The sequence below is a fragment of the Pinus tabuliformis genome, chromosome 8 (assembly GCF_031772625.1).
Source record: "Pinus tabuliformis cultivar Carrire ecotype Pingquan chromosome 8, CPIR1, whole genome shotgun sequence".
NCBI classification, from domain to species: domain Eukaryota; kingdom Viridiplantae; phylum Streptophyta; class Pinopsida; order Pinales; family Pinaceae; genus Pinus; species Pinus tabuliformis.
In genome coordinates, this window is record NC_142294.1 from 113,122,661 (window position 1) to 113,137,787 (window position 15,127).

Consider the following 15,127-nt stretch of genomic DNA (forward strand, 5'->3'; position numbering starts at 1 on the left):
CATTCCGCCAACTCCTGGGCATTAGATCCTGAGGGCTTAGGGACTTCTTGATCAATGAAGTCCTTCACCTCGTTATCCTCTAATACTGCCTCCATGCGATCCTTCCAGGCTACATAGTTTGAGCTGCCATCCAGTGCATACTCAAGCCTCAAACCATAGGATGCCATTGATGAAATTTGAAATGTGATAAGAACTCAATATCTATATCTAGAAACCACAAACTTCTTACTTCTTGTATATTGTTCTTCCTTGATCACCTGTGCTCTGATACCATGTAAAATTTTCTCTACAAATCAGCGAGCTAACTGATATCATGTAGAAATTTCCCCTGCAGGTCAAACTGATATATGCAATGTACTAAAGCATAATACTAGATCTACATCTACCATAAACTTTGCAGAAGCTAATCAACCATGAGCAACATCAAGCATGAACACATATAACTGATAAGAAGGAATCAATCACACATAACACAGAAGAATTTATCCGGGAAAAACACCAGCCTAAAACCCCATCTCTGTATTATCAATCAAGTGGAAATCCTCAACAACATACAAAAAGAATCAGCTCAAAAGCTATCATGCTCTCTCTGTACTCTGATGATGTAGCTCATGGACTATCTAGGCCTGTATATATAGGCTCCACAAGTCCTCCAAGCTCCTATTTCCTTGCGCAGTTTTGATTGGGGTCCAATTACATAACATGTGTGAATTGGCCAAATCATACCTGCTGTCACCTCAGGTCCAACTACGCAATACTAGAAGGAATAATATTCCTTCCTCATGCAAGGAATATTCACTAGGAATATCCTAGCAACTGATAGTACACTGTCCCTCATCTGATCTCAACTAGGTCTCTGTCTACACTGCCATGCATCAGTTATCCATGAGTGAATACTGAGTTATCTGAAAATACCAGTTGTCACATGCATGCAAGCATCAACAAACTGAATCTCATTAATTTAACAACTTGTTAAATTAATCTAACTGGACTTGACCAAGTGAAACTAAGTCAACTGCTCCTCTTAATATAGAACTAATCCTTATTTCCTCAATCAGTGGAGCAAATCAAGGACACATTCCCCAATCAGTGGAGAAATTATTGCATGTTCTCACAAAGACTTCAAGTTTGATTTTCCTTAACTAATTAATTAATATTCAAACGGTTGGTAAGACCAAATTCGAATTTCACTTCTATTTCTAGTCCAGGGGCTGACTAAAATAGAAATCCACAATGCACTGCTAAAAATAGAACTTCTATTTTTAGCACTTCCAATTTTCATTCCCTGTTGCACAATCCAGCATTGATGCCCAAACTGCTATTTTTAGCAATTTCTTGTTGCCAATTTTCAACAGCTTCACTATCTATTGATCATTAGGGGAATTTTGAGGTCTAAAATGGGCCTCCTAAGAAAAATGTACAACAAAAATAAACTTTATAAGGACCAATAGGATTCAAGATGATGATGTCAACCATGGGGGATGATTCACCATTTTTTTAGTAAAAAGGTAAAAAGATTAAAAAATAATAAAACTACTTTTTCAACTAGTATTTTCAACTTATCTCCCTAAGGTTTTACTCAAATTTCGAGCGGAAGTACTCGTTGGATGAAAAGTTTAATTCCTCATCCAAGGAGTACCCATGTTGCATACTTTCGATGGACCATGCTACACGAAAAATGAGAAATACATGGACCCTACTACTCGAAAAATAAGATTAGACATGAAAAAACGTGATTGCAACATGGGTACTGCTTAGATGAGGAATCAAATTATGCATCCAATGAGTAATTTCGGACAAAATTTGAGTAAACCCATAGAGAGAGTTGAAAAAATAGTTTTTTTCTTTTTTCCCTCTAAAATTTAATGATGTAATCTAATCTTATTTTATTATTTCCACCATTATTTTATAATTTCCTTAAGAGGCCTATTTTAGACCTCAAAATTCCCCTAATCTGTAGCTACACAAAAACTTCAAACTTTTATACTTCGATTGCAATTATTATGGAGTTTCAAGGATGCAAATGCAAATTATCCCCTAAGAACATTCATTCATTCCTTGTCCAATGAGGACACATACAAAAATTGCCAATAGTTTCAATGATTCCACTAATTCAAATTTAATTAGGGCACATTACTTTAGCATGAGAAAATAATTCCATGCATTAGACATCCATTGAAACATAAATATAACATTATATTGCACATACAAGACAATGAAGAATAAAAAATTTGATAGAAGGCATGGACACCTTCATTATAAGATTTTTCCATCTCTGAAGGCGACCATGGCAATAGCTCTGAAACTATGGGGTGATTTTAGGGCTTTTAATTGCCTTGGGATGGGCTAGGTTTCTTAGAACAGTCGCAGCGAGGAAGATACTAGTTGGTTGGTAAAGGGATGACGTGCTTATCTTCTAGGTTATGACATTGTCAGCAGGAGGCAGTCACGCCCACATCAAAACTCAACAACAATTGTTTCCAAAAACATCGTTGAAATGGAGGAAGAGCTCGTTGAGTACTCCACATATTCGATGGACTCAACACCGATTTGGACAGATGATCCACCTCAACATCCAGCAATGCTCTCACCGGCGAACCCCCAGGAATCGGATGACCAGGTTGGGTCATATATATCTGAATGGAGGATGGTGTGTCCTCCCTCAACAACCTAGGGTTTTCGCAACCGACCTCTACAGCAGCAACGAGCCTCGACTTCATCCTACAGGATTACCAGCCCCAATCGGTACTTACGATACTGTCTCCATCTGAGTTACAGTTTTGGGAACTCGAACAGCGTGCAAATCAACCATCTGGACCAGGTGAATCATCCGTGGCGGCAGGGGGTTTACCCGGACCCGAAGCAGTTACTTTCAGTTTTGAAAACCTAGGGCTTAACATTCCAGGTGAAACATTAAATGACCCCAGAGTTACTCGCCCACTGCACACAATAAAAACCTCCAGTTGTTTTGAGGGCATCTCCCAACAGATTCCTACCCAAGACGAAAATAGGGTATCAGACTCGGACGATACCCAGCCAGAGGAGCCAGAGCATACACGGGAAAATCACCCTCAGAGATCAAGGGGAAAAAAACCTAAGTGTACCAAGGTAAGGGAGCGTGGACGACTACTTGTTTTTGGCGAAGGTATCAGCATGGCGCAGGAAACAAATACAGAGAGCTCGGTGGTAGTTGACAGGGTCAAAGGTCGTAATTATTCCACTGCAAGGCTAAAGAGATGGATGGTGGAAATTTGGGGACACGTCCTTGAACAATTACTGGTGGTCCTCACCATGACGAGAGGATGGTTTTCCCTCATATTCGCACACCCCGACCAGGCGAATTGGGTACTCTCCAAGTTCTGGCACATTGAGATGACCCCGGTCTTACTAAAACATTGGTCGCCACTATTTGATCCTGACAAAGAGAAATTGGGGGCGGGCCCAATATGGGTTAGACTACCAGGATTACCTCTTCAATTCTGGTTAGAGGATGTTTTCAGGTGTATTGGGGACGATTTGGGGGTATACTTAGATCATGACAAATCATACATAGAATCAGGGAATGTTGCCATAGCCAAAATATTGGTACATTTGGACACCAGAGAAGGACTTGTGGAAAGCCTCCGTCTGCAATATTGTGGGTACATCAGATGGCAGATCCTGGATTATGAGGGGGTTCCATTCCACTGCAGAAGGTGCCATGAAGTTGGCCATTTATACAAGGATTGTCTGTTGATCACATCTGCAAACAATGAGTCTACCAAGAGACAAGCGACTACTGGCACACAAACTCAAGCGGATGTAGGATCGGCCCCTGCACAAAAAGCATCCACAGATCCTCCGAGGAGATAGAGGGACACAGGGAATCCTCCTCAGCAACCGGTAGCTTGGCCACCTTCAGCAAGGGTCACAAGATCACACTCTTCTAGATCTAGTCTGATACTAGGTATTACACTCTCATCCTCTCCTCCCATATCATCTCATGTTTTTAATTTGATATGTGCCAATTTATCTCTAGCTGCATCTGGTTCTGTTTTATCTGCATGCAATTTAAGCCCCATCACTTGTCCTGTTGCATCGGCCCCCCCACCAACCCTGCTCCTGATCCAACCACTATGGAGGGTGCCCTCTCCTCTCATATTGTTAGGGTTGAATCATCGGACAATAGCTCCTATCATAGATATAATCTCAAATCCCTCACTCACCCCAAGCCTCAACCTACCTTTGGCCTGGGTGACGACCCCCCCCCAAAACCTCAGAAAATCCCCAAGGGAAGACAATCCTACATATCCAAAGCTATCCATCGGGCTGGGATAGAGGTGGCAACTGGTAAACAATCCTCCATTGACCGAGTTCTTAGAGCACAAGGCAACCCTGAATTGGTTACCTCATGAAGTGCCTATCCTTCAACTGCAGGGGTTTGGCCAGCCCTAATAAAAAATTGGCCCTCAGGAGACTATTTGAATCTGAAAGGTTAGATGTAATATACCTTCAAGAGACCCTGGGTGATGGAGCAGCAATCAACACACTTCTGGCATCTATATTACCTGGTTGGACCTTTCATACCCTTGATGTGAGAGGACGGTCGGGAGGATGTGTAATTGGCTTCAACAATAGAACTATCAAGATTGAAAACATTTGGGGATGTGAAGGAGTTTTGGGAGCTGACATCATTTCTGTTGAACTTGATACCCCACTCCGCTTGATCAATATTTATGGGCCCTGTCACAACTGTGTAGGTTTCTGGGATAAACTGATGGCTTCATCATTCATGAATAAGGATAATATCATCATTGGTGGAGATCTGAATTTCTCATTGGGACATGTTGAATCATGGGGATCACATGCACAGACTGACCCCCTGATTGATTATTTTGAGCACCTATTGGACTCACATAGTCTCCTGAATATAGACATGCCCAAAATTCAGCCCACTTGGCGTAATAGGAGGATTGGGGATGATGCACTTGCCCAAAGACTGGACCGATTTATCATTAAAGCTCAGCTGGTGGATTGATTGGACAGAATAAGACAATGGGTGGGATCTGGGGGTATATCTGATCACTCCCCTATTTTCTTCGAAGTCATGAACTCTAATTGTAAGCCAAATACTCCTTTCAAATTCAACTCTGCATGGCTTGAGGAGACTGAATTCCATAAAATCGTTAAGGAATCATGGATCCACTGCAGCCAAGATTCCAACTCCTCACCAGCCGCAGTCATATCAAACAATCTGTCTCAGATCAAACACAGGACCATTGTATGGGCAAAGGAAAAAAATAAAAGAGATGAAGCTACTCTATTGAAGATTGAAGCTGAGTTGGCTATGTTGGTGAACTCTGGCAATTTAGGATTTCAATCCATTGAATGGAAAAATCAACTAATAAGATTGGAAGCATAATAAGATTAAAAAGCAGAGCCATATGGCTTCAAGCAGGGATGACAATACTAAGTTCTTCCAACAATGTGCCAGAGGGAGAAAATTAACCAATACTATTTGGAAATTAAGAGATCAAAATGGTAGGGAGGCCAACACATTCAGTCAGCTTACGGACATGGGCATCAGACACTTCTCTCAATTGTTCATAGCTCCTCGAGAAGAAACCATAACAGAAGTGCTCCACATTGCCAGGACAATGCCTCGTTTTGTGAATGATGATGATGTGGAGAACTTGAACAAACTGGTCACACTGGGGGGAATTGAAGTTGTCCTGAAGTGGTTCAAAAAAGACAAAAGTCTCGAACCAGATGGCTGGCCCATTGAATTTTATCTTACCTTCTTTGACTCAATAGGTAAGGATCTCCTACTGGCAATTGAGGAATGCAGATTGTCCGGGAAGATGTACGACGGATTCAACTCTACATTTATTGCTCTCATCCCCAAGTCTGACAATCCCCTGACATTTGATGACTACCGACCTATCTCCTTATGCAACTGCATATACAAAATCATATCCAAAATCATTGCCAACCGCATTAAGCCTATCTTATCCCTGCACATATCCAAGGAACAATTTGCTTTCCTCAACCATAGACAAATCCATGAATCCATTGGTACTGCTCAAGAAGGCCTTCACTCTATTAAACTCAAGAGCCTTAAAAGCATCATTCTCAAAATTGACCTCTCAAAAGCCTTTGACAGAGCCTGCTGGACATACCTTCAACTCATTCTAACACACATTGGCTTTCCTCACTCTTTCATTAACTGGATCATGTGTTGCTTCACTTCTGCATCCTATAGCATTCTCATCAATGGGGCTGCATCCAATTTTTTCCATGCTGAGAGAGGCCTCAGACAAGGGTGCCCATTATCACCCCTTCTCTTCCTCCTGATCATGGAAGGATTAAGCAGGTTCATATCCTCAGCTCGATCATCCGGGACATTGATTGGGATCAAGCTAACTGATGTAACCTATCTTTCACATATTTTATTTGTTGATGATGTACTAATATTCTTAGATGGATCCATTCGGGATACAACTAGTTTCAAGCATATTTTGTCCCTGTTTTGTAAAGCTACAGGAATGATGCCTAATCTTATCAAATCTACCATTATGCCTGTAAGTTGTTCTCTCAATGAACAAAGATATGCACTACATCAATTTCAATATAGACGACTTGACATTGAGGAGGGCATCAAGTATCTTGGTTTCAGACTCAAACCAAATGATTACCGTATTGCGGACTGGACTTGGCTCATTGCAAAAATTGAAGGACGCATCAACATTTGGCAGCAGAGATGGTTATCTAGAGCAGGCAGATTAGTGCTAATCAAATCAGTGCTAGAAGTTATACTTATATACTCGATGGCTCTGGCCTGGATCCCTAAAGGTATCACCTCCATAATACAACAAATTTGCCGCAGATTCTTATGGAGAGGGAATCAAGATGGCAGGACCTTTGCCTGGGTGAAATGGGAGAGAATAGGAAAACCCAAAAAATGGGGTGGCTGGGGCTTAAAGGATTTAAATAATTTTTCAAAGGCTCTTGCAGCTAAATTGGGCTGGCAGCTATTAACATCAAATAGCTTATGGCAAGAAGTTGTATATCACAAATACATTTCCCCCCTAACAACCCTTGAATGGATCTGCAGCCCAATCAGAGGCAGGTCTAGTTCCTCCACCATCTGGAGAGAAATAACACAATCCATCTCGGTCATAAAAAGAGGATTGGCATGGCGTATTGGAACTAGTGAACAAGTATGTATAGGCAAAGATGCATGGTCAGGTTGTGGGAATGCGCACTTACTATCATTGGAGCTCAGGCAGACTCTCGAAACAGCAGGAATTACACAACTCTCCCAAATTGTAGATGATGAAAACTCTACATGGCTCTCACAGGCTTGGAAATCGGCTCAGGACCTCATGATACCTGACATCTGGCGAAATGAATGGAACAGATATATTGGAGCTCTAGAAGAGTCTCATGTCAGAATAACAGATCAAGAGGATGAACTCATATGGGTTGCCTCTCCCCGAGGACGCTACACTCCCAAAGATAGTTATACTTTCCTTATGACAGAACATGAACCTGTTGTTGTCGAATGGTGGTGGCGACCCCTCTGGAATCTAAATGCACCTCCTAAATCTCGGTTGTTCATGTTGTTCCTATTATCAAATAAAGTACCTACTGATAATAACCTCAACAACTGATCTATACATGGCCCCTCTCAATGTAGTCTCTATAAGGAACATGCTGAAGACATAGACCACCTCTTCTTATTATGCCCATCAACTTAACAGGTTTGGCATCATATATGTTTTGCCCTTGACATCACCATCAGATGGCAAGGGGATCATCTCACCTCTGCTTGGCAATATTGATGGAACTTGGCACCATCACAGAAAATCCATAATCTCCACCTCCTAGTCTGTTGGGGTATCTGACTGGCATGGAACAAAATCATATTCCAGGACTCCCTCATTCAGTGGACCTCCATATGCAACAACATTGAAGCCCTTTATCAGTTAATCCCTAAGGAGAAGCCAAAGAATTAGCCCTGTATCATAACACCAGAAGCTATAGATAGATCTTACCCATGGGCTTATTTTGATGGATTTTCCCAAGAAGCTGGATGTGGAGGAGGTGCAATCTTATACATCTCGGGCAGACATTATTACAAGCTCAAAATGGGATTAGGTCGGGGTACAAACAACTATGCAGAATTAAACAGCCTTAGACTCCTCCTCATATTTGCACTTGAGAAAAATTGCACCAAGATTCAGATTTTTGGAGACTCAAAAATTGTCATCAATTGGATCAACTCTATATCTCAATGTCACATGCACACACTTAGAGGTTTACTAGATGAGGTTACAACTCTAAAATCACATTTTGATTTTATTGTTTGCTCGCACATTTACAGGGAAAGGAACCAGATTTCTGATTGCCTTTCCAAGGAAGTCGCGCAACAACCCAGGGGTCAATGGATAATACAGGAACATCAAGATCAGAAGCAGTACCAGTACTATCACAGGCCTTTTATAGAGCATACAGGAGAAGATGAGTCAAATGATCAGTATACATGATCCTTCGGCAAATTTTGATAGCTTCATATGACTGATACTATGCATCTCATGTTTATATATTCTAGCACTTTTTCATGTATATATTTATGGACACTTTTTGTATGAACTATGAACTGATATTGGATAGATGGCTCAGTCCATCTCTGATACACACATAACACTTTATGCAGCTAATACAACATGTAATTTTCAATATTTTTGATAATGGAAATTAAGATTTTACAATGAAGAATATATCCATCCACAATCTTGCCGAAGAGAAGCTCCAAGAATAATAGCGAAAACTTTCCACACATCAAAGTGCATTTAATCAAATCATTCCACAATTGCAGGGCTAAATTCTTTAGAGAGAGATATCCCAAATCCATGTGATGATGAGTTACAAATGAGGCCTCACTTGTATTTATATGAGCCTCTAACAATTTGAATTGGTCTAATTTGCCTAACAGACCCCTAAAAATGACTCTAATGTGCAAAATAACACCTTAATTGGTGACAAGCCCACCAAACAGCACCAAAATATTAAGAATAAGCCTCTCAAGAGGGCTGAAATGATAGAAAAGTAGATAGAAGGATCGTTGGAAGGCCAAATGAGATCCCCAATGTGCCATAATGAATAGGAGGGCTCCAATAACAGTGATAAAGGGGGTGGCCCCTTATACTACAAGAAAATGACCTGTGGTACTCCCAAGTGGATATGGGGGCACAAAGAACATCTTCATGGGTCTCCAACTGAATCAAACAATCATGTGCTCCATTCTCCCTAGGACAATGATGCAAGCCCTACCTTGTCTCCCTAGGTGAGACAAAACCCCATCTGGGCTCTGGATCATCTGCCAAATGTGTGGTGCAAATGTGTAGTCGATTGAACAAGGTGGTCTAGGTGCATCATCATCATCGAATAAATGGGACACGAACAAGTGTTGAAGGATCCCAAGGCATGGCTATCTGCTCTTTGCTATAGTGGAGGCTTGTGGCTCTCAACTCTCACCCTACAAGTGTCATTAAGACCCTCTAGAGGGCTTGGACCCCGTGTAGGGAGACCAAACCCCAGGATGAAGACCCACTTGCAATCCTATATAAGATCTGATGTGTCTCCTCACCTTCTAGGACAACAATTCATTAGTGCGATTGACTAAACAAGATTGCAAATCATGGAACCCAATGGACACTTCATAGTGGCATGTCCTTCCATAATAGGCTTTAAAATGTACAGGTGTTCCAAGGTACAAGAAAAAGGCTAATAAAGGATCCTATTAGGTGGTTTCAGCCTCTAAGGGAGTGACAGGTCCATGGTACATTCCTCAAATATCGAATGTCATGTGACATAATGATGGAATGGATTTGGGACATAAGAGGAGGCTCCAAGACACATGCCATGGTAAAAGGGTAGCAATAATGAGGGAAGCCCAAACATGGGTGTAGAGATGAAAGAGGGAGCAATCGTGGTATATGAGTTACCCCGACCTTTCTTTTTCCACCCTTCTTCATATTCCTTTTGCCTTTTATTGATTTTTTCTTTTTATAATTGCCCGTGGCTCAAGGGAATGAGAGCATGATGCATAAGATATAGCAGTGATTACCCCCTTAAGGTTGGCCAGTTCATCACCCACCAGGGGTTAGGACAATCATGGGTTCCTTATGATGCAGGGGGGGCATGTAGGGGCCCTAGGAACCAAGGTGATGGCCATAATGATAGTGGGTAGAGCTCATGTTGGCTTTTTCCCACGCGCTAAATTTGTATGTCCTAACCATCTTTTTCATTTTATGGTACATTTCCTGTTCAGAGTGGCCAAATTATGCTTTTTACTTTCTTTTTCGTTGCATCAACTTCTGGGGCATCGTTCCAGGCCCGACCCAAAGTGTGGACAAGGGGAGGGGGAGGCTAACTTCTTGTGGAGACAATGGACAAATGTAGACGCGGATGGGAAATATGTGCAAAGGGGCTATAATGAGCAGAGGGGACTGATTTATGTGGCGTAGGGAAGCAGGGTCACGCAACCAAAATTGAGATTTCCCATGTAGTGCCACTCCTAAAGCTAGTAGCCAATAAAGGAGATCCCACGGGACTATGATACAAGACTAACCACCAAATTGGACAAGGGAACAAGAGTACAAACCAAGTCCATTCTTTCCGCCAAATCCCCCCACTAATCCATGTCCAAATGTGTCCATAATAAGTAAGCAAAAATACCCAATTACATAATGAAAAGCCATACCTTCAGGATTGGAAGGCCCACCTTCAAACATACGATCATGATAGAATGGGCAAGGGCACATAATGGCTAGCTCAAGTGGCGGAGATGGTAGCATATCGAGCTATCTAGGGTTTGCAAGGGGTTGTTGGCTACCGATTGAAGATAATCGAGGTGAGTCAAGAAAGCAAAAGTATCCTACAAGACCAAGTCAGCCTTAACAAGGATAAGTCGGCCTAAAGAGGCCTATTCGACCCCTTAGGAAGGCTATAAATAAGGACTTTGACTCATTTGACACATTCACTCAATCAAGTTTGGTCTGCAAAAACGAAGAAGAAAGAAGAGTGAGGAAGTCTAGAAGAAGGGGAAGAAGTCGAAGTAAGATCTCTTGGGAAAACACTCTTTTTTGTCCACACGTGCGAAGCTATCTAGGGTTTATGTGTGAGTTGCAGGGGGCTGAATTTGCAAACCTATTTGCAAGGTCAAGACTCTGAATTGAAGTTGCTTTGACTAAGTTTGACCTTTGCTAACTTTGGAAGAATTTGGCTCGTTTGGAAGAGATCTTGTTGTTGGGTTGGCTTGGTGCTTGGGAGGAATTTTGGCTTTGGTCTTGGGTCTTGGAAGTCTCATCTTGAACTGATTCTATAAGAAGAGAAGTATTATTTCTAGGTTTTTCCCGTTGGAAGGGTTTTGCCTTGGCTTGGAACCTATATCTTGTGTACTTTGTCTCTTTGTGATCTTCATTGTTTTGGTAGTGGATTGATGAACAAGAAATAAAAGGTAATAAAAGGCCAACTAATATCACAAGTAAGGAAAGTCAAACATAATATACAAGATTCTTGATTTTCCAACAATGTCATGGTGTGATGAGGTCTGAAAAAAGTATTTGTGTTCTAGGATCATCCAAAATTTGAGTATCCCTCAAATCCACCTCAAGTTCTCCTCTAGGGTCCCAAATCTAGTTGGGGTCCCTCCATGGGTCTCCAACGATCAAAACAAGGCCTCCTCTCTCTAATGTTAAGGCTCCATCAAGTGCAACAAGCCCTCCCTAGTTTCTCATGGGAAACCATCCTCATGTGGGCTCTCAATCATGGCTTGCCCATTAGGTAGTGTCATGAACAGCCTAGGGGCATGTTGGGTCCAATAGTGCCATCATCAAGACCCTCTATGCTAGGTCAAAGTAGACCAAAATCTTGAGTCTTGAGGGTGCTCTAAGACATGTAACATGTGCTTAAGTCATCAAGGGGCCCAATGCTCTTAACGCTACATCTTGAATGTCATCTCTCTCTGAAAAGGCTTAGGTACCTGTAGAGTGGGTGCCCTCAAGGCATGGGTTGTTGTGGACCACCTAACAAAACCTACATGAACTCAAGAGGAAAGAACCAATCATCAACGACTGAGATCATATGAGCATCTAAATGGATCAAACTTGGATGTTAAGGGCATATTAACACTTCAAACAAGGATCGTCTTTCGATATCTAACTAGACCAAGTCCCGTAAAGGTGTTCCCTACCTTGGAAGAAGAGACTAATGGTCAACCCTATTAGGTGCTTCCAACCCTAAGGGGGAGTGACATTCTTGTGGTTAATCGTTAAATCAATAGGTGTTAGTGTAATTGTATGGAAAAGGAGGGGAAAAGGCTTCATGGCCAAGTGCCATGGTTAAGGGGACCAACTAATGGGTAGTCCACATCCCGAGTGTATGAATGTGAGGAGGGAGAAAATGTGGAGGCACGAGTTACTCTACTCGAATTTCTTTTTGCACCCTTCTAGTGTGCCTTTTATTTTATTCTTGATAATGCTCTGTATTATGGTGCTTAGCTCAAGGGTTACAACTTGCTCTTTATGATGTAGCATTTTATATTACCCCTTAAGATGGGGCAATTTATCACTTATCGGGGTTGGGACATTCAAGGGTTCCTTTTGATGTAATGGAGCATCATGTGTTCAAGAATAGGGTGATGGCTAATAACGAGGGTAGAGCTCATGCTAGGATTTTGCCCACGCACTAATTTTTGTCCCGACCATCTTTTGCATTTTGATTTTATTCTTATTCTTTTGTAGTGGTCATTGATATGCCTTTCTATTCTTTTCGCTACATCAACCTCCAGGGCAATGTTTTCTAGCCTTACTCAAGGAGTGTGGACACGAGGGTGCCAAGTCCAATGAACCAATAACAAGTTAGACCCAAAGAATGGAGGTGGTATATGGGGCTTGTAATGTGTCATGGAAATGTCAAGTGTGGTATAGGGGATAATGAATAACGTTATCTCAACTCGGGCTTTCCAAGTAGTGCCCCTCCTAAAACCCTAAGGCCTCAAGGGAGGTCCCACTAGACTAGGGCTAAAGATTACCCCCCCCCCCAGTGAGGTGAGAGAACAAATTTACAATCAAGATTGTCAATCTTCTAAATCACCCCCTTATCCATACTAAATGCCCAAAACAAACAATTATAAACACCCTGTTGCAAAATGATCAAAGTACCTTTTAAACAGCAGCCCACTTTCATCCAAGTAGTAATGTCAAATGGTGAGAGGCATGAGGTTGATGCAAATGGCAGAGGCATATGGCATATCATCATCAAACAATCACTATCAGGGGTTGTTGGCTGGCTAGCTGTCCAGCTAGCTATCAAATGTAGGGGAATTTTTTTCTCTTATGGGACTACCCATTTTAGTGGGTAATGATCCCATGGCAGTTACTTTTGAAGATACACTTTTGGGTTTGTTTAAATGGGACCCCCAAACTTCTCTAAAGAATCCTTGTATGGATTTCCCACTGCAACTATATATAGGTAAAGTTCTGACAATATAAACATATTCTTTAGTTCCATACACACAGACAAACACACACATACCCATGAGGGTCTAGCCTGGACCCATGGAGACACCTTGAGGTCGTGGTCAAATGTGTGGTTTCACCCAGTGACATCATATTAAAAGGTCTCATGACCTGTGCACACATATCCCTATGTCCTCCTTTAAAGAGAGAAGTAACGGCTTCATGCCTGTTGTATGGTCTGCATCCCTAAAGAATATCTTACCCTTGCCTATGGGTTGGAAGATGGGTGTTTGGTTACATGGGAAAAAAAGAATATATATATATATATATCCTCTAACCCAAACTAATTTAATCAAAACTAAATTCATAGCAAGGAAAATAACATGTTTATAAAACAACAATTATTTAACAATAGCATATAAATAAAATTTGATTTGCAGCATATTAAACATGTAAGGAATTTAATTTGTATCAAATTACATCAATTAAACAAGAAGAGGAAAACTACTTGATACAATGGCTTGATTGCGATGTTCTTGTTGGGACCACCCGACTAAATATGTCACCCTGTCAACTAGGAGAGTATCCGACTTCCTAGCCCAAAGAATCTCCACAGGTTCCCTAACCCTCCAAGCCCAAGTCCAACCGCAGTTATAGTGTGTCCAAGTTAGATCCAACACCCTCCAACCACAACCAATCTAAGTTCTCCCTCCTTCCTTCCTCTCAGTTCCCTCCTCCTTTCCCACTTCAACTCCAAAGCCAAAAAAAACACAAAGACCAAAATGCCCCCTTCCATTCTCCCTTTCTCGCCTTATGCGTACAGCCTCCCCTTCCCCACCCCACTAAAATGAATGCCAACCACTTGTCACCAATGCACAAATGACCCCCCATGCTTTCGAAATCAATGCCTTGAATGCCCCCCCATTCTTTTGACTTAAGGCCTTTGACTTTCCCCCTAACACCTCCTAGAGCCACACCCCTCCTTATCACTCCACCTACCCCTTGTCCCTTAGTTAACACTCGAGTGGTTCATTCCCCAAGCACCCCTTATTAATTTAATAACATAATATTATCCTTGAAATGTTAGTCAAACCTGAAGAATCCTATTAATTTAATTATTAAATGGGTCATGTTTAAAATATAATCATTAATTATAAATCGGGTTTTAAAGTTTATTAATCAGTAATCATGATTAGCCATCAATCAAACTTAAGGCTATCCATAAACTTGATCATTAATCAAGCTTAACCATTAATTAGTCATCTAACCTATTAAGCTTTAGAATACTAGCATATTTGTGCGAAGTGTGGACATGTAGCTAGCATATGCATACCTCGAACATATACTAATAATACTTATTGTAATCAAGCACAAAAGTCAATCCATCAGTAAATAGGCTAGTAAGATAAAAGATAATAGGATCAGGTAGGGGCATTACACTTGAGTTAAGAGGATTAGTCACCATAATCAATATAGTTTCTGAAATGCGCATTATATCCTAATCACTCTTCAAATTTTGCATCAGATATTGTGTTACAAGGGCAAGAAAGCCAAAATAGCAACAGAAGTAGGTGTAAACATCTGACATATTTCAACGATTTACATAGGAAAACAGATTTACA